At 40.1% G+C, this 21,559-nt stretch overlaps 1 protein-coding gene and 1 long non-coding RNA gene across 6 annotated transcripts in view; one reads left to right on the top strand and one right to left on the bottom strand.

Annotated features, from left to right (window-relative positions):
• Positions 1–21,559, bottom strand: part of lrp8 (low density lipoprotein receptor-related protein 8, apolipoprotein e receptor) — a 179,551-nt gene that overhangs the window by 120,116 nt on the left and 37,876 nt on the right. The window lies entirely within an intron of this gene.
• Positions 2,775–4,112, top strand: LOC127605757 (uncharacterized). The gene is made up of 3 exons (XR_007963653.1): positions 2,775–3,538; positions 3,659–3,779; positions 3,883–4,112. It is a non-coding gene; the product is annotated as an uncharacterized LOC127605757 (long non-coding RNA).

Genomic DNA, 21,559 nt, shown 5'->3' with positions numbered 1-21,559 from the left:
ATGAATGAATGAATGAATGAATGAATGAATAAAATTTCCCTGTCACAACAAGAGGAGCGGCGGCGCGGACACGCGCCGCCATCAAAAGAAAAGTTAACATAAAATGACAAAATACTACAAGACAACACATTTGACACAGATAATCGTGCAATCTTAACCACTTTCCTGCATACACTTTGTGGTCTGAAGCACTTATAAATGAAAGAGGAGCGAATCAAAGTGTCCTTTTCACCAGTGGATCAAAGATGTCATACTAAAATGTGCGCACGTCTGCTACAAGCTAAGCTTGAAAGCAACAAGAAGCTGTAGCATCCATTAACAAAACGTAGATTTTTTAAGAAAGTGATGGGATTTGCATATCGGTCACACCGATTGATGTTGAGTCATGTCATCTGCTCCACGTTTCTAAACAGTTGTTGATCCGATATTATGCAACACAAGATGCGATAACAATAACATAAATATTATCATAAAGAAGTAAAACAATGAACACAGAAAAAAAAAATCACGAGCCTAAACCTGATCTTAAGCCCCAAATCATCGACATTAATGTAATTGAAAACCAACTCGCAGGTAGCTTTAGATCAGTGTTTTGGTTATGACTGACCTGAAGATACCTACCGATGTTAAGCTCCTTTTAATCATTGTGGCTGTCAAGGGCACGTTTGTGATATAACCACTCTCCCACTTCTTCCCTTGCATGTTTCCCAGTCACCTTGGTGTATCCACGGTTACCCTTGGCCACTGGAATACAAATACGCACACACACCAAACTACCCTGTCCTCTCTCTTGATTCACAGTGTCACACACCATCACCCTTAATTAACACAAGTCTTTAACTATCACAGGACCTGTTGTGTGTATTTTTAATCAGGAAAAACTTTCCACACGTTGAGTATAAAGGGGTTTATGCTCCTCACCTTGTTTCTGTCCCACCAGTCCATGCCTATAAAGAGAGCCCGTACTAAGCCTTTTGCTTTTGCGGACGCTTTTGCTTTCTGCTCCTGTCCCCCCACCCCCACTCCTACCCTTCCCTGCTCGCCACTCAGTCCATGTGCTGTCTTTGTCTGACTTTTCCTAGCCTCCTGTCATATTTTCATCCTAAAAACAAACGTGGAATTGGTTGGCTGGTCTCTCGAAGCCATTGACAAAATTTTGTCGATGAGAAGAGGAGACAGTGGGGAGAGCCTACTTGCCCCTCGGGGACTGCTGGGTACACCCTAGATCCTTGGAGGAAGCGGAGAATGGTGTGGCTGTCAACACTGTCCGTTGAGGATGTGGATGACATCTACATTATCGGCCTTCCGATAACAGGTATGCTGCTGTTTGGTGTTAGCAGTTTCCTGAGGGTAACTGCTGCCTGAGGGTAGTTCGAGTGTGTTTTTTTTCCTCCCCCTCTCCCTCCTTTGTGGTTTCCTTCTGACTTCCGGGTTCAGTGAATGTGGCACGTTTTGGCTGCCGCTGCTCAACCAGTATTGTTTTGTGTTTTTTGTTATTGTAAAGTGTCCTTGGGGGTCTTGAAAGGCGCCTATAAATAAAATGTATTATTATTATTATTATTATTATTATTATAAGCCGACACTTGCTCCCAAATTGCAGCTCTGCCAATCTTCATCAGGACACTTTTTAGGTCTATGTCTGCGTATGCGTGGCTGCGGGTGTTCCGATAGTGTGTCAAGAAAAAGTCCGGGGAGTCTCACTGAAAGGACTCCCTGCAGGTACCTTTGGCTGCAAAACACAATAATGCAATAGCTGCTGGCAGAAGCAACCAAAAGTGATGCCAGGAGGGTGGAGGGTGAAGGGCAGAGGGTGGCTGCCGGTTGGTGATGAGGTTGGCAGGTTTTTGAAGGCAGCAGCTTTTATGGTGGCAACCAACAAAGCCGACCTCTTCATAGCCATCCAGAGATGCAAATCGCTCTTCATCAAAGTTTCACACTCAGCCTGCAGTGAACAAAATGTGAATGCCCGCTACTTGGCGAGGACTCTCTGCACATCCTCATCCTCTCTTCAATTCGACTGTTGTAACTGGCAGCAAGGTGAGCACACTCATTCACTTGCATAATAGTCACATTTTCACACATATTTGGCATGCGCTTCCACAGGAGCACTCTCTCATTTACTCCCTCAAGCCTTTTTTTTTGGAAAGGAAAAAAAGATAAGTGGTATAGAAGATGGATGGATGATGGGTGGTCCAGCATCCCACAGTGGCGCCCACAATGAGTCCAGCTTCCCCAATCAACCATCAAAGACATTACCGCCAGAGGGACATTTCGGTTTGATTAGATTCATCCCATCGGACAATATCTTGTAGTACAGAAGTTTGCACTCGTGTCGATGCACAACAATGTTGACAACAATAGCGAGCCATTGTTTTCCAAGGTGCGCCTAATTGTGTTACATGGGACGCGTTAAATACGGGATTACTTCATTACCCCTTTCCTTTCCAACCGATTATCATCTCTACTTTACCGCAAGCATAAAAAAGGTGGCAAAGGGCTGAACTCTGGCTTAGTGTGATAAGAGTTTGGCTTAAACCTTACATAAATCCTAGGAGGGTGGGGGGTCTGTTCATTTTTAAGGGTGAGTCAACAGGTCAAACAGCCTATACCACATTTGCATGTTTGGAGCGCCTGGAAGTAGTAGTTTTATTTTTTATTTTTGTGGTAGTGGGGAAGAATATTGGATACTTTTTAAAAACCCAATGTCTCAATTAACTTGGATAATGAACTGTTTTGTTTTGTTTTTTGGGGGGGGGGGGCGCGGCTGATTTTTTTTTTGTATCGACTGAATCTGATTCCACGTATCCCACTTAACAGATTTTTTTTTTTCTGTGAGAAAAATGCGAATCTTCTATTGACAGCACTACTGAAACCAGCTACCATTACATATTTGACAGTTCAGGCTTGTCAGTTCAAATGTGAAAAACAGCTGAAATTCTGCAATGTAAAATTCATGAAGTGCAAAGAAGCAAGCTTTTCAAAGACCTTCAAAAAATGCCACGTCTAGTGATGGGTCCAGCGACACCGATGCATTGACACATGCGCCGGGCTCACAGAGCAAACCACGTGTCGATGCATGTGCTGGCTCATTACGTCACGTGATTGACACGTGAACTGCATTGACACAGTCCAGGCTTCTAATTGACACACCGGCTGCGTTGACACAGTCCAGGCTGCTAATTGACACATCGACTGTGTTGACACAGTCCAGGCTGCTAATTGACACGTGAACTGCACCGGTGCAGTTTAGACTGCATCGGCTGCTTGGCACAGTACAGGCTGCGCCACTTAGTCCAGGGGGCGTCGACTCAGTGCAGAGGGCGTTGACGCAGCAAAAGCCCGCCGCACAGTGTTTATAAGGAAGTCGTTTGGCGACACAATGCCACCTGCCGAAACAAGCCAGACCTCACTCACGCTCGCTTGTCGAAGTTCGTGTCAGTGCAGACTTCGTGTTCGTGCCTTGCCTTCCTTGCCGATTATGGAGCAGAGACGCAAATCATCCGCCGTGTGGGACCATTTTGATGTCCCGGAGAATAAGGTATTATTTATTTATTTATTCAAATCGCCTTCTGTCGATTATTGACATGTGTTGTACCATTCTAATCCGAATACATTTCAAGGTAACTCTTAGTTACTTCTTATTCACATTTCATTACAGGTGAAATGTCGAATTTGCCGGGTCGAATTGTCATACACTAACAGAAGCACCTCCACCATGCTGAGGCATTATCGGGCCAAGCATGAGAATGAAGTTCGCGATACACCCAGTATTACGCCAGGTATACAAACGTTCTCATCTTTTCACGGTTGCTATGTTGATGATTTAATTGACAATCAGTAATTATTATTGGTTGACTCTCCACTCCATGTTTGACAATCAAGGTTCCAGGAAGCAGCTGTACTGGAAGGACCAACACACTTCTTTCCCAAACCTCTCCCACCTCGCAAAGGAGTTCCTTTGTACGCCAGCCTCATCCGTCCCTTGTGAGCGTGTGTTCTCCACAGCAGGAGAAATCGCTTGTAAAAGACGCAACAGGCTGAAGTTTAAAACATTGGAGCATCTTATTTTTCTCAATAAAAATTTGTGAAATAAAAGCCCACAAGCATCCTCATTCAAATGATATTCACATTATTTGAACACATTGAATGTTGCAAAATGAATGCATGGATGTGAATGATATTGTATACACTTCATCATCAAATCGATGAATGACCTTATGAAAATGTTTTGGAACAGTTGTAGATGCAAAACCGTACTGGCAGCTACATAATAGATAATAAAAGAAAAATATCCCAAACCATAGGGATCCTCCCAAAAACTAAGGATGTGCTGAATAAGAGATCCTTGTACACATACTTTTATTACTTCCATATTTGACCTATTGTGTGGGAATATGGGGAAATGCCAGTAAAACACTGTTTTAAAACTACAATACAAAGCAATCGGAACAATCACTGGTTCCAAATGGACGGAACCCACAAATCCACTGTTTATCAAATTAAACAATGAAATCTCATGACCTGATTGACTTCAAAATCGCCCAATTAATGTACAAAGCACACAATAACCTTTGCCAAAAGATCCAGAAGCTTTTTAAAATTCGAGAAAGTTGTCATAATTTAGGGGGTACTAATCTATACAAAAAAATCCAAAACACGAACGAACATCACACAATGGAGTGTATCTGTAATAGGTGTAAATCTGTGGAATGATTCAGAAACGGACCAGTAAAATGAACTCTCTTGCTGAGATTAAAAATGAATTCGAGAGTAGTACAAGACAACTACACAAATCAGAATTAAGCTGATAAATTCGATACGCTCATGAAATATAGCAATACATCAGAAATACATTGATGAGATTATTTAATATATTAATGAAATGTAGCATCCATTATGAATGAGAAAATCGACATACATGTGCTCTAAAGAGTATGTACTGTATATACAAACCTAATGTAAAAATGTATTAGTACAGCATACATAAGGGTAAAAGCATTTGTTGATATTTAGACTTTCTTTCCTATTTAGAAAAATGATCGATTCATATATAAGAAGGGGTAGGACTCGGGGTAGGTTTGTTGCTTCTTTCTACTCCTCTGAACACATTTGTGATGATGACTATTTTCTTTTCCTTTTTTTATATCTTACCTTCACCTTTTGCCAATTTATTACCGAATTGTATATTTTATATGTTCAATATACAAAACAATTTATCAGTCAGCTCGGTCTGTTAAGTGGGTTGGCTGCAGGGATCTTGAAGGTCCAGCAGGTGGCAGTGGTCAGTGACACAGTATCAGCACAGTATCAACACAGTGTGTCAGTGTGTCGACACGCCTCATGAGGCCTCATGGACCCATCACTAGCCACGTCGATTGGAAGGTCACGTGTCTGGAATTAATAGATCCTTTGACCTAAAGCTGTGGTGTCAAACTCATTTTAGTCGCGGGCCAATTTGGAGTTGTGTCTTCCCTCGGAGGTGACACGTTTTGCATGATGGTAGTTGTAGGACCCCAAAAAGCAGGGAGGAGCAGGGTGGATTGACCATATTTACCAAAAAATACACACAGGAGTACAATGGAAAAAACACTAAGTCGAAGTACTCAAAAAATGTCTGGAAATCACAAGGAACAAACAAAACTAAGGCAGGAAACAAAGCATGACAGGAGCACACGTATGGTCACATACTCACAGCTCACAATGACCCAACAAAGACTGGCACAAACTCAGGGAAATAAATACAAGCTAAGCGACGAGACATCGAGAAACACCTGGACAACACACAAAGGGTTGAGGGAGCTAATTGGTTACACACAAGGAACACTGATAACGAGAACAGGTGGTGAAAAAAGTGCACATGAGGAATCAAAACCAAACATAACCAGATCGAAACATAAGAGGGCCGTTATGACAGTGAAACCACAAAATTATTACGTGTACACAACAATTTAATAGATTTCCAGTTTTGAAATCTGTCAAGTCAATTATTTTTTAGTTTGTTCAATTATTGTTCGTGTTGAGTATAAACTGGGTCACAAAATTTATTACAGATGACAATTTGAAATTTCAGTACAGATTTTAGCAAGTTGGCACACATGATTTGCTTTCGCGGGCCACATAAAATGACCTGATGGGCTGGATCTGGGCCCCGGGCCTTGAGTTTGACACCCGTGACCTAAAGGATCCTGGAATTCTGGGACTCCTACGAAAAAAAAGGGAAGTCAAAGTCCCTCTTTTTGATTTTGTGTTTCAGATATTCTGCAAAAACGACATGGATTATTCAAATTAGGAAGATAAGAGCCATTTGGACTAATAATACAAAAATGCTTTTGAATAAGAAAACTAAAGCATTAGCAAATCTAGACTGTTTTGTTTATTTAGGTCACTTCTTATTTAGTCACTTTGCTGTCCCCCGGTAGCACAGATGAAAAAGATGCGAACTTGCATCGATTTCTGAGAATGCCATTCCTTCAAATAATAAATATTTACACACTAATGCTATAGAAACACACACAGAAAGTCATCTAACCTTATTCAAAGGTGCATATTCTTCCAAATTTCTGAAATATGAGTTATATTAATTAATAGAGCTCTATCGCAACTTTTTCTACTTTTCTTATCTCCTTGTAAATGTACTCTTTGTACACACAGAGCCACACTGACCTAAGGTGCACATTGCAGGAACAGACAGTATTTTTTTCATTTATTCATATTTTGTTTTTTAAAATAATTATTATTACAAATTTTAGTAGATTCATATTTTACCTTGTTACTAATTGATTTTCTTGTTGATCTTTCACGTTATATTTAAATTTGAGCTTTCAAGAATTGATTTTTTTTATGTCATACCAACACACAGTTCCAAATAATATTGCATGAAATACCATATCCGAGGTCCCAAGTTAGCACCGTAAGTTAGTGAATGTGTGAAAATAAGAGGAGGAAAAATACATGTACAAAACTAATGTGACAAAAAGATGAGGAAGATGCTTATTAATGGTCTGAATGTGTGCAAAGATGCAATGTAGCAAAGGTGTGGCTGTAGCAGAATACCAATGCAAGAGGCCTGAATTTCTTATGACATTTACAAAGTCATTTTGCACTTCATAAAAAAAAATACAGTGTTCAAGAATAAAGTGCAGGGACGAATGGGCATTAGCTATGGTGGTAATTTTGAGGAGTTGAATTTTGGTAGTTGTATGAATAAATGAAGACTCATTTTAGTCCCGGTAATTGTGATTTTAATCGCAATCAAAATAATCATGATTGTTATTCCCCCAGCCCTAGTAGCTATTATACCGAATCTAGACGCTACTCATGATGCTAAAAGATACTGAAATTGATGACAAAGATCATCAGAAATATTTACCTAAATCAAACAGTAGTAATCCACATTTCACAGAAAACATTGAACAAATGGGTCCAATTTTACAAGGAGCCAAACCACAATGTGGAATGTCTCCAGACTTCTTCAATCTCTCTTGTTCTCCGAAGTCTTGAGGACATGCCCTAAGTCATCGTCATCAACGGAATGCAAATTCGATACGCAGATGATACAGACTTTATTACCACATCAGAAGAAGGGGCCCAACGTGTTTTTGGAACTGCAGAAGCCTCAAACAAGGCTTAATATGGCCAAAGATGCATTTAATAAGATGACAGCCATCTTGTTGGATCAAAAGCTGTCGATCAAAATTTAACTCTGTCTTCTAAAACCCTTTGGTCGGTCTGTATGAATAAAAATCGCATATTCAGTTTAAATTAATCTCTCCTTTTATTATTTATAATTGTATTTGTGGTTTTATTGTTCTTGTTTTGATTACAAAGTGTCCTTGAGTGTCTTGACAGGCACTTATATAATAATAATAATAATACATTTCATTTATAAATTATTATTATTATATAAATTTGCATGTTTTGGAACCGAGGTTCTCAAATTATTCGAGGATCTGTTTCAGCCCTAGTCGAAACATCGATAGATAGTCCCCGCAGGAATCCACGTTGCAAAATTTACCGCGGATTTCAAAGCTCTCTGTGAAATCGACAGCAGTCGTTCTTGTAATGCCTGTGCAATATCAAATTTAAAGCCACAAAATCAAGATTTCCTTTTTGCCAAATGTCCACCAATTCCTGTCAAAATGAGGATGATGGGACGCTGCCCCAGATTGGAAAAATTGGGATCCACCCACAAAATGTCCATAGTCATCAGCCCGAATCGGTGACACATTAGAATACTATATTGAACTGTGAACATCAACTCTGCAAACTCACTTCAATTTTGTCCTTCTATCACCAGATAATTACAAAGAGCAATATGGGCCGAGTCATTTATCATGCGTCTCCACTTACAGTCTACCATCCGTGACTGAATAGAGTTTGAATCAGTCAAAGGCCTTGATGATTAGTATTCTTTAGAGACAGGCCCATGATCAAAATGCAAGGAAGTCCTCATTCAGGCAGTGAGAGTGTGTGGTTGAGGACGACGAGACAGTTCCATGTAAAAGCGCTTTAGAGAAAAAAAGAGCTTTAAAGACCACATTTGTAATGCTGTGCTGTCTCGTATTCTCTTATTCTAAGGAATGGGTTGATTATTGTATGAATCTCTTTTGTGGAATCACTAGTTTTGTTTTAGTGACACCTACAAAAAAACCTGGTTTCACACGAGGATGAGCGGCTGATAAATTCACAATTGTAAGCTAACCTTGTTCGTTGTATTCTCTATTTCGCAAATGTGATTTTGAACAGAGTTTCTCTAATATCCTAGCAGGAGGCCGTCATCATGTTACTCCCCTCCATCTCCCTTTTTATGTCTGTCCATCTTCTTTCTCTCACAAAAGTGAGAAAGAAGATTTTTTTTTGTTTCGTGTCATTGGTAATGCTTGGCTCGGGCTTTTCAAATCTGATGGATAAGGGGACCACACAAACTGACTGGGAACTGATAAAAGTATGACAGGTAAGCTCAAGTGTGAGTTTTGGCCACTTTGGCCCTCCTGCGAAATAATGCACAGTTCTGCCAGAGATGATATCTTTCAGGACCAGCAAAAGCCCTTGCAAAGCAAAAGTTTCACAGCTCTTTGATAGAAGAGCCACGTACAAAGAATGTTCAAAGAAAAACAGCAATGTGAGAATTATTTATAGTTCATGACAAAGACAAACAAAAGGATTCGAACATTGGGAAAAATGCACACAACAATTGTGTTGTACAATAGTGCAAAGTACGACATAAACTCATCAAATCTCACAAGAGAAAATATGTCACTATCAATTAAAAAACTGGAAAAAAATATTTTCATCCCCGGAATAACTTTAACTGGTCAACAATCAGCTGAATGCACATGAGAGCTTTCCTTCATGCCTGTCTGCGCAAAAGACCCTCCATCCATTTTCCGAACCGCTTATCTTCACGAGGGTCACGGGTGTGCTGGAAGGGTACACCCTGAACCGGTTGCCAGGCAATCGCGGGGGCACACATAGACGAACAACCATTGCTCACAATCACACCTAGGGACAATTTAGAGGGCTCCGTCAAACGACCATGCATGTTTTTGGAATGTGGGAGGAAACCGGAGTACCCGGAGAAAACCCACGCAGGCACGGGGAGAACATGCAAACTCCACACAGGAAGGGAGCCAGGATCAAACCCACAACCTCTGCACTGTGAGATGGACATTTTAACCAGTCAGTCATCGTGCCACCCCTGCATAAAAGTACCCAAGTAAAATTTGAAAAACAACTGAAATGTGGATTTTTAGCATTCACCCTGCTTTTCCCCAATAACACATAAGGACGAAAACTGAGGTCTGACCCCCTCAGCCGCACATGACGGAACAAAGCCAACAATGGACACCAATCACAATTATGCATATGGACATGGCTTAACATGTAATAACAAATAAAAAGTTGCATGAATTAAAATAAACAACATTATATTTACATGATCATATCACCCATACACTCCTTCCCGCAACCTCCGCTACATCCCCGTGACCAGGCTCAGAACCTGCGGGGACTGACCCTTCTCTGTCGCCGCCCCCACCCTGTGGAACTCTCTACCACAACACATCCGCAACTGTACTGACCTCCAATCCTTCAAATCATTTCTGAAAATTCAAATGTTGCGCAATGCTTTTAACACTTTTTAATCTCTTCAATCCATTACTGCTTTGTTTTAAATCATGTACGCTTGGATTTACAGATACATTCTATCCCATGTTTTAAAATCTTGTAAAGTGTCTTTGAGTACGATGAAAAGCGCGTTCAAAATTAAATGTATTATTATTATTAAGGTTTACTTACAAAGAAAAGACTTTGAAAGCTGAGTAGTATGGTAGGCAATCTTACTCACTGCATTGAAAAACAGATATTTCTTTTTATTAAGATGGAAAAAATGACTTATGCCAGATAAAAACGTGCACACACACATGAAAACACACACACACACACTTTTTAAGTACGGATTGGCGATGACATCTCCCTCAGTGTGCATGGTGAGAAACACATTTATATGGAGGCTAATTTCAGCATAACCTTTATACTGTGCACATTGGCTCGATAGCATCAGCTTTTTTGTGAAAAGCCAATTATCCTCTCAAATATACAACAATGCTGACTCATATATCGACTCTCCTGAAAGAGCAAAGCTGTGTTGAAAATGTTCCACCCTGAAACGGATTTGTACTTGGGGCCCCTTTAAATCTTTGTATATGCCCTCTAAATGTTGCTTAAGTGCATTAAAATGCCATATTTTCACTGAAGAAATAAAAGGGGTTTGCATATTTTATTTTGCCTACTGTGAATTTATTCAATCTTCACACAATTTGACCAAATCAAAAGAGTATTAAAAGGAAAACAGTTAATTTCCCACCCCAAACTTCATTTGTTTCTAAACTCAGACCTGATCCAATGATCGCAAAGTCGGAGTCAAAGTATAACGGGGTTTCCTTTCGAGTTTAGTTGCTGTTTGGAAGTTCAACTCAAATACAATAATGAAGACTTCGGTTTAAGAGAAGAAAGGAGATGAACAAATGTGACTAGGATGTGATCGTTCCTTGCTCCACCAAATTCAATTGCTCACAGAGACGTAGGCATACTTTTCACTTCTTAGAAGCATGGAACAATCGCTCTTTCAGCCATTGTATTCATGAGAAAAGCTTACGGAATCTAATTGTATTACCGGGAGGCGTCAGGAAGCAGAGTGAGAACCGAACCTTGAGAGCGAACAGCACAAATGGGATTTTGATCTGACAGACGAGAGAATAATCCCTCGCTGACACTCCAAAGCTGATCCGCCTTTCCTGCCCATACTCTTTCAGGTTTCGACTCTTCTCAAGGCAGAATTTCCATCCTGAGAGCAGTTGGATTCAAACAGTATATTTAATGATACTGTTTCGGTGCCGACCTGTTTACATTGGGGAAGGAGGAATTCCTCCGCTACTGTGGTAATTGTGTAATAAACAGAAGTCATTCACTTGATGAATCACTAATGAGGAGAATTATGTGACCAGAACATTAGAACTTTTAATTACTACTAATAAAATAAGACGGTTCAGCGTAGTGTGGAATGATGTCAGTATCGATGTGGATGAGACTTTGGAGCCAGTAATGTGTAGTAAGGCATAGAGTGCTTTCATTCTTGCGCATTTGCTTCATTTCATTAACATTCGAGTAAAAAAAAAAAGGAAATAAAAGCAAACTGAACCTAGCACTTATACCAGGGGTGTCAAACTCATCTCACATTGTTGGCCACATACGGACTTGGTAGATGTCAAGTGGGCTGAACCATTAACATGATACCATACTGTGCTATGAATCACCAAAATCTTAACTCTTTCCTTTGTTTTGGTCTCAAGAAGCATTCATTGGCACTTTCATTTCATTTGCTGCATTGGGTCAATCTGGGGACGGACTGAGACTGCTGTTTTCTTCCCCGATCAAAACAATGTTGTCTTCTACTGTGATCAAAATGGTGTGCCCCCTAGTGGATAATCCAGGAATTGCATTTTATTTAAAATATTCATTGTGTCTCTAATGCATTTTTTTCACTTTGAAATTATCCCACGGACTGGATCGAACCTCCTTGGGGGCAGGTTCCGGCCCGCAGGCCGTATGTTTGACACCCTTGACTTATACTGTACTTTTCCCAAATTAGTCATCCAAGATCAAATCATTATCCCATGAACTTGATTTCTTCTGATAGTGATGACTACAACATATTCATTTTAAAATGGACAGACGTCACTGAAGTTGTTTGCAGTAGAAGTACTGGACCTTATCCGTTTGCAAGTTGTATACATGCTGGAAAAGCTAAAAGCAGGAGATTTTAAGAGATAAAAGATACGTACAATGAAAGGAGCATGACTACCCATAGTTTGAAAGCCACGTTGAGCTGTTGGGCATGTGGGTCACTGTCCCATACCTCAAGGAATTGACGAGACATTTTCAGACACGCTCAAACACTTTGAAAACTAAACATTACAAAAGTAATATCAGAAGAAAAGATCAGAACAAATATTGTAAAAGCACACCTTTTCTTTCTGTCAAGACAAAACCCCAAGGGAATGTTTGCCAAGGGTACCATCTGAAGATTCTACACAGAAGTTTTCTCTAGCTTACATTCAAACATCAAAACGAGATGGAAAAGGGACACCAAAATGAGTCGCTTCAAAAAAGAGAAGAAAAGGAAAAGGGGCAATGAGAAAGGCGTGAGAGAAATGTTTTGGAAGGTTCCACTGTGAACTCCTTGCCTTTCTGCCCAAAACAAAGGGCAGCCATTGTTCTGAGCAGAGGCCTTTAAGTCAGTGTTCGGCCCCTTACCCACCCCATCCCACACAGGGTGACAACTATAGGATTGAACTCTTAGATTAATGTTGGTCCTCTTTCTGTCCCCAACACTGGCTTGAGACTCTATAAATGCCTCCCTCCCCATCACTTTGCGGAGAAACCTACACCAAATCCCCTTGAAAAAACAGGCACAAATGAGGGGTAAAGGATGCAAGTTCACATGCTTCACAATGGAAGACGTAGAAGGCAGACGATGAACAAAATACCGGAAAAGAAAAGAACTCACGTGAAAATTCTGAAAGCCCTCGTTTGTAGAGTCAACAAACGATATTCTAATTTGCTCTATCTTGAAAAGCATTTTGCAGCTGCCTCGTCCGACACTCTTGCAGAATAATCCAATCCAATGCAATAACTTTTTGAAGACTTGTTTCTCCGGCATATAAATCTTTTTAATTTTTGTTTATCTACTTTTATAAATTACAGTCAGGATGAAGTCATTTTAAAGACATGCAAAATCATCCCAGTATGATGACGTGCACTTCTGTGCCAACATTAATATATTTGGAACAGCAGCTTTTGCTCTGCGTCTGGTCAATAGTGAGAGTAATGCAAAAAGTACAACAACAAATTAGTAATACTTATAAATGCACAGTAAAAGTAAAAGTAAAAGTAAAAGTTATTTGTGTAAAGGTGAAAGGGTCACACACAAAGAATTGCCAAATTATCTCCTGATCAGATGTGGTCGGTGGCACAGTAATTTCCGTGGTGAAAGGTTAAGGTGATGTCATGTTATATATACACTGTATATTTATATTCCATTCCAGCAAAGGTGTCAAAGTCAAGGCCTGCGGGCCAGATCCGGCCCCCATGTCATTTTATGTGGCCCGCTGGAACAAATCATGTGTGTCAACTATCATGATTCTTGCAGGAATCTGTGCCAAAATGTCAATGGTAATAAAGAACATTGAGATTTTGCACCGGCCCTCCGAGGGAACCCATAACTCAGAAGTGTCCCGCGACAAAAATGAGTTTGACACGGCTGCATTACAGGACTCATCTCCTCATGAATGAGCACGATTGTAAAGAAAGTTGGAGGTTCACTGAGAAACGCATGAGCAATGAGAGGCCCAGAGAGTTCATGGGGTGCATTCCACCTATTGCAGGTAATGTTAAAAGAAGTGAAGAGAAAGTTTTTTGAAATACAGATTGGTTTAAAAGATTGAACGCCTTCTTCCAGTCAACTGGAGACGTTAAACATGAAAAAGAAAATGAGAATAAGAATCCAGGAAAAAAAAAATCAGTACGTGATACCGTGCGTGCCCTTTGATCAACCTGACTCACAATTCTTTGGAAGTGCAGTCAGGCAGTGAAGAACCATTCGTTAAAACTTTTTATAGTTGTGTGACAGGTAATAATGAAAGTGGGCAATAAGCTACTCTAATGGCAAAAGGAGATCAACTTGTTTCTTGCGCTGCGCTGCGAGACAAATGGTCTCATTACTTCTGATTGAAACTGAGAAAGTGTATTACCGAGAAAAGCTAGCAAGAGTCATCCTGAATAATCTGAAGCGTCTCAGTCAACATCATCCAGAGCTGACCTTGTCCAATTTATTTCTCGGACACGGATATCGAATAGCTTACATAGAGCACTGTCCAGATTCCACTGATGTCTTTTGCCGTGAAGGTTTCAGTATTTCCAACATGCTGTTTGTGTGTGTGTTTTGCAGAGGTGCTGAATTTGCACTGAATTTGTTATTGACCGATTGATTCTCAGTTGAAATTCCCTGACAATGGTCAAGTTTTGCAAGGTGGTAGGTGGAGAACCCCCAAAAGCAGGCAGGCAGACTGAACAAAAAGTATTCGCACAAATAAAAAGCAACCAAACAAACAAACACTTGGAGGGTACACTGGAGAAAACTCAAACACTCAAAGCAAAAGAAAATCAACTGAAACAATTGAAAATCACAAGAAACCAAAGAGGCAAAAAGAACCTACGACAGAAACAGAACATGACGGGGGCGCACAGACACACACACAAAGATCCAACAAAGACTGACAGAAGCCAGGGAATGAAATACAAGCAAGGTGACAAGACAACGAGAAACACCTGGACAAGACACAAAAGGTTGAGGGAGCTGATTTGTTAAACACAAGGGACTCTGATGACGAGAACAGGTGGCGACAAAAAGGACACATGTGGGAACAAAACCAAATGTAACAAAAACAAATACAAAACGACAGAAGCCTATACACAGTATTTTAGAGAAAAGAAGTCGAATCTTGTACTTTGTACTGCATCTAATGTTGAAATGATGGAGAAATGCTGGCTTCCATGGCCCGTATATAAGAGGAGATAGGGACATTGTAGTACTACTATTTTGTCAAAAGTTAGTCTCCTCCTAAAAATTCGTTATGGCAATAGTAGCTGAAGTAATAGTAGTCGCGACATGTGAATTTACTCAGAACAGTAAAAACTATAATTCTCACACAACACCTCATACCAGGTGCATATATGCTTATATACTGTATATCTACTGTATATCTATATTTAGATTGCACTTATATTGAACTGTGCACAGCTCTCTTTATCTACATGTATTTTCGTGGTTGCAATCACTTCGTTTTTCTTCTTTCTACCCCCCAAATTTGCTGCTGTGGACTGTAAATTTCCCCAGTGTGGGACAAATACCGGAGATCTTACCTTTATCTAAGCTCATGTTTAAACTCTGATTTATCAAGAAATATATGAGCAGTCGAAATGCATTACTTTGAGTTAAATCTGTTTGTTGCATAAAGTTGATTGAGAGACAAAACGGCAGGATTGCAAAATCACTTTCTGGAAAAACAACCTTCTGACAGTCAGCCTTCTCCTATAAGAATTGTATCCCCTGGAACACATTGCTAGCAGAAATAAAATCCATCTTGGATTTTGAAGATGTTCATCACCGGAAATAAAACCGAAAAAAAGAAAACACGCAGTGAGCGACCAAGCGAGCGAGAGAGCAAGTGGAGGTTTTATATCATGTAAATGCATTATTGATTCATGAATGACTGAATCATATAGTGTTGCTTTTATTTTATATACCGGCACTTTTAAATCGGGGTATATTGTATAGTGTCCTGCAACGTTGCAAACGTGTGATTTTACTCTTGACTCTTCCTAATGTCTTTATTTATAGAGCACTTTAAAAGCACCATTGTTGCGAGCAAAGCCTTGTAAAAATCAGTCGGACAATAAGAAGGAGAGTGAAAACAAATTAAAAAGACAAATAAATCAGACACTATAAAACAGTGGTCCCCAACCACCACTGTTTTATTTGTGTGCATGTCAGACCACCCACTACCCCAACCCACATAATTATCTTTCTTGTTTTTGCGTGTCCATTGCGTTAAAACTGGAAATTTAAAAGCAATGAATAAAAAAAAAAATGTATAAATGTAATGCGCTCCCAACCACCCAATTGATGTTGATCTCTTATTTTACATTGTTGTGCAATGCTGTGGAAGAGCCAACCTGGGGAATGGACGAGCTATGTACATGTACACTGCAAGTAACTTAATTATGACTGCAATATCCCTGCCAAATAAAGAAGTGTGTATATCTGTTATGTTCACAATTTTTCACAGTGTTCAGTATAAAATAAAGGTAAACCTATATAACCAAAACAAAATTCGAAAGCAATTGCCTAACTATCTATAATTATTAGTCAGCCATTGTTCCAGTTCTACACATCATTCCCTTTAACAATTATTTGCCATCATAAAATCCATTCTAGGCAGAAGGCAGACACTTTCGTCTCAAATAACACCATTTGGTAAATATATTGGAAACACTGGTGATTATTTATTCCCCAAAAATGTTGTGACATTTTATTCGAAAAAGAGGCGGAAAAAATCAAGACCACATGTGCAAAGATTTCATGTTCTAATGTGAGTGACCGGGATTTGGCTTTGAAAGACTTTCTACCTCAAAAGAAAACCTTTTTTTTTTTTAATGTGGTGATTACAACTGAATTATTGATAAAGATTTCAAAAGACAAAAGAGCATATTGAACTAACGTTGAGCCCCATGACACTCAACACTCACTAACTAGGGTTCGGCCCACCCAAAGCAACATAAACGATAACAATGAATTAATTGATTTATATTGTTTAATTGAAGGAGGGTTATTTGAGCGTGAAGAATCAATGACATGGGAAGGAAACAAATACAGTCACTATTTCACAGGAGTCAGATCAGAAGAACGCTCGTTTTAAAGGACATCTCACACAACCGAGAGACCCCAAAACGCCTCCCCATTATCATAAATATGCATACAAAGCTTTTTTCTCCCTCTGTTTTTGTTTCCTTCCCATATTTTTAAGCTAATAATCTTTAACTGCTTAATATCACTCCCTTATCACAGCACACAGCATTTCCTGTATTGACGGCAGGCAGCTTACACAGCTCAACTCCATCGATCCATTTTCGTGATGTTGAGGCATGACCGTGCTGAGGTTGGAGGGGAAAAGGGGAAAAGCAGCCAGGCATTCACCCAGAGTGAGATGTGACTTTCTTCGCTGGCAATGTAGCGACAGCAGCAAAATCTCATTTCATGACTCGATGCCGTGTAGACGAAAGCACATGGCTGAGAGCACATCCCCAGCAAACCTATGAGAGCCCACAGTGATAAAACTCAACTTGTCTGGATTGAGGACACTGGAGGTGATCGACTTAACAAAATGAAAACCTGGAGGGTGGCGTTATGGTCAAAGGATGGGGCAAACATCTGACAGCATCAGCTTCAGTGGTGACTAATGACTTATTGATTGAAAAGCAAAGTTCATTTCTATGATTATTTGTTATTGTGCATTTTTACATATATTTTTTTAACCACTTCAATACGCGAAATGCAATGTTTTGTGTATGTTGTGCACAGTGTTAGGAAGAAAACCATTTAAACTAACAACATTAGGAATGCCCTTTTTTCCATGAACAAAGTAACCTTACAAATTATTCATTCAATAGTTAAAACACAATTAACGTGATTGCACGTTACATGTGATGCATTACAATCATTTTTTTTGTTACAACTACTGCCTAATTTAAACTCTTTCCCATTAAAAAGGGCTCATCTCACGTCTCTTGATTACGGCGTTCCTTAGCTCCTCGCTCCTTAAAACACTAAACCCGTAAGTTGTTCTCACGCCAATCGAAGATCGAGGAGCTTCCGCAGTCTTCTTAAATTGATGGATGTGGAATGAATACTCTGCGGAAGTCCTTTCGCTCCAGCACGCCCCGTGACCCTTGTGAGGATAAAGCGGATCGGAAAATGGATGGATGGATAATGTAGTGTTCCAAACAGTGCTTGTCATTTTCAAACAGATGTTATTTTGATGTGCAAATGACAAAAAAGTTGCATACATATTATCCGCAAAAAAAGATTTGTAAACATCACAACTATATCTACTGACCAGAGTCATGAGACTGATGATTATAAATGGGGGAAAAGTTCCTGGATGAATGAAACAGAGGATGATGATGTCAGACGAGACCAAGAACAAGAACTGGCATAAGAAAAAACAATGGTCGTTAGATAAAGCAAAGCACTGCAAGAATATTAGTAAGTCATCCATCTTTAAGCATAAATAGGTCTCTTAAATATTTCAGGCATTTTAACTCGAACAATAGCAGTGGACTATTTCGTGAATTCACAGAGCGTAACATTAAACTCCTTTTATGATCGCCAAAAAAAATTGAACCCCTTACACAGACTTATTTTGATAACAATGTGGAATTGCCAAACACATAGTTAAGTACAGTAAGTAAAGAATAAGCAGCAAGAATACACCCTTTGATCCATATACTTTGACCGTTTCTCTTTCCTAATAAAGCCTATTGGGGCTCACCGGCCGAACCCTTGAGGTACAGCTAATTAACATTTAAATTCAAATTATAATAAGCACTTAGTATGTGTCTTAACCTGCTCAGACACCAGGACAAACCCAGCGGCATCTTGACACACCATCAACACCCTTCCCCTGTGGAGGCTTAATAGCTTCTGCTAAGTGCCCTGTCCTTGGTTGTGTGGTGTGCCACGCAGCTAAATTTAACACACTCCTGGTGGATTTGTTGAGATGTGTCTTGAGAGGAAACCTAATATCTTGATACACAGAACAACAGTTTGAAAAGCCTCACAAATGAAGAAGTGGCATGAAAAAAATCTTTTGATTTAATATGATAGGACAGTGAAAGATCAACAACCATCGACAGGAATCTTTTACCATTTAGTTTTCATCAGCTCTAATAATATGTGCATTTTTGTAGAAATGAAGCAGAATATCTCTACCTGAAAAGGCAAAATCAAACAACAAAAACAATTAAACTAGATGGTCTGATTTATAAAGATCCCAAATAGATGGCACCAAAGTGGCATGTTCACTTTAAAAGACTGTGCCCGCTTTTGGTGGGTATATTGTGATTGATGTAGTAAGATTGCTAAGATCTTGTACGAGGAAACCAAATAGCGGACACTGATTGTGCGTTCACTAACTGATTGATTGTGAGTGTTCTTGCAAAAGCTACAGGTTGAAAAGGTAGTGGAGACAACAGCCATTGTAATTGTTTTCTGGTTTGACAAATCATATTGCAAATGCTAAATTTACATTCAAAAAGCACAAAATGAACTGTGATCTGTGAAAATTTGGCTCTGTTTTTCCAAATCAGGCCCCAAGCATCCGGATTTTGGAAGACATTGTGATTTAAGTATTGGATTTGGCGTATGCACATAAATGTTTTTGGTGACCCGGTAGTCGACTGGTTAGTGTGTCAACCTCACAATGCAGAGGTCATAGCTCCAGCGTCCCTGTGTGGAGTTTGCATGTTCTCCCCCTACCTGTGTGGGTTTTCTCCGGGCACTCCGGTTTCTCCCATATTTCATAAACATGCATGGCAGGTTGATTGAACTCTCTAAACTGTCCCTAAGTGTGAGCGTGGATGGTTGTTCGTCTCTGTGTGCCCTGCGTTTGGCTAGCAACCGGTTCAGGGTGTCCCCCGTCTACTGCCCGAATAAGATATCCTTTATTTGTCCCACACTGGGGAAATTTACAGCCTCCAGCAGCAAGAATGTGGGTGGAAAGAAGAAAGAAGAAAGAAGAAAAAAACAAACAAACACCGTTCAATTAAGTGCAATATAAATACAAAAGGGATAAATTGCAGTGCTATTTACAATTGTTTTTCACATCACATCATTTAATTATTATTATTATTATTATTATTATTATTATTATTATTATTATTATTATTATTATTATTATTATTATTATTGTTCTTATTTTTATTCAGCAGCCTGACAGGAGTCGGTAGGAACGAGCGTCGGTATCTCTCCTTTTTGCAGCGCGGGTGTAACAGTCTCTGGCTGAAGGAGCTACCAAGTGCTGTCAGGGTGGCCTGGAGGGGGTGGGAGGGACTGGCCATCATAGCTTTTAGCTTAGTTAGCATCCTTCTGTTGCCCACCTCCTCCAGAGTGTCAAGGGAGCAACCCAGGACAGAACTGGCCTTCCTGACCAGTCGCTCCAGTCTCTTTCTGTCCCGGGCTGAGATGCTGCCTGATCAGCAGACAATGCCATAATGGATGGCCGAGGCCACCACCGAGTTATAGAAAGTCTTAAGGAGCGACCCCTGAACCCCAAAAGACCTCATTTTTCTGAGTAGGAAGAGTCGGCTCTGTCCTTTCCGAATCAGGGTGTCCGTGTTTGTAGACCTGTCCAGTTTGTTGTTCAGAAGAACACCTGCGTACTCGTAGGAGGCCACCCTCTCTATGAATAAAGCTCGGATAGACTCCTTCTTTTCATCATCATCATCATCATCATCATTTATTAGCTATATATGTATACACATAACAGAATTCAACAGGTGCGGACGCATGCATAAATTGCTAGGATCAAACATTACATTACTGGACATTACTGGACTAGTCAATGTAGTCAATGTAGCAAAAGCTCAGCAACGCATGTTCTTTCTGCGACGCTTGAGGAGCTTCGGGGTCGGCCAGCGCATTCTGACCAAATTCTACCGGGCGGTGATCGAGAGCGTTTTATCGCTCTCGATCACGGTCTGGTTTGGTCGTGCAACGGTCGACGACCGGCGCTTGCTCGAGCGAGTCGTTAAAACCGCTTCCAGAATTATCGGTCATGATGTAACGTCTTTGGACGAGATCTATGTTCAGCGCTCACTGCGGAGAGCTTATTCAATCACACAAGATGACTCTCATCCTGCTAACGAATTTTTTGAAGAACTTCCATCCGGTAGAAGATACAGATCGATACTTGGTAAAACTAGTCGCCATCGCGAAAGTTTTTTCCCTAATGCAGTCCGTCTTCTGAACAAAGATTTAAGCACAGAGTGTTTTAAGCATTTTAAGCATTGACTAGTCCAGTAATGTAATGTTTGATCCTAGCAATTTATGCATGCGTCCGCACCTGTTGAATTCTGTTATGTGTATACATATATAGCTAATAAATGATGATGATGATGGTCCACTGACCTAAGGCAGCAGTCAGTAAATTGGTGTGATACCATTTCAAGTTTAAATGACAAAATAATCTTAAAATGAACTTTAAAATATACAAGGAGAAAGTGAATGACTGTCACAATGAGAGTTATGTGCTCCCTCTTACAAGCGCCAATTTGAGGCGAGCAGCGGCATTTTGAAGCAACTGGAGACTCTTGAGCAGGGGTGTCCAAACTTTTTGCCAAGGGGGCCAGATTTTATGTGCTAAAATGTCGGGGGGCCGACTTT

The sequence above is a fragment of the Hippocampus zosterae genome, chromosome 8 (assembly GCF_025434085.1).
Source record: "Hippocampus zosterae strain Florida chromosome 8, ASM2543408v3, whole genome shotgun sequence".
Classification (NCBI taxonomy): Eukaryota; Metazoa; Chordata; class Actinopteri; order Syngnathiformes; family Syngnathidae; genus Hippocampus; species Hippocampus zosterae.
The sequence above is the reverse complement of the archived record's forward strand: the minus strand, read 5'-3'. Positions and strand labels throughout refer to the sequence as shown.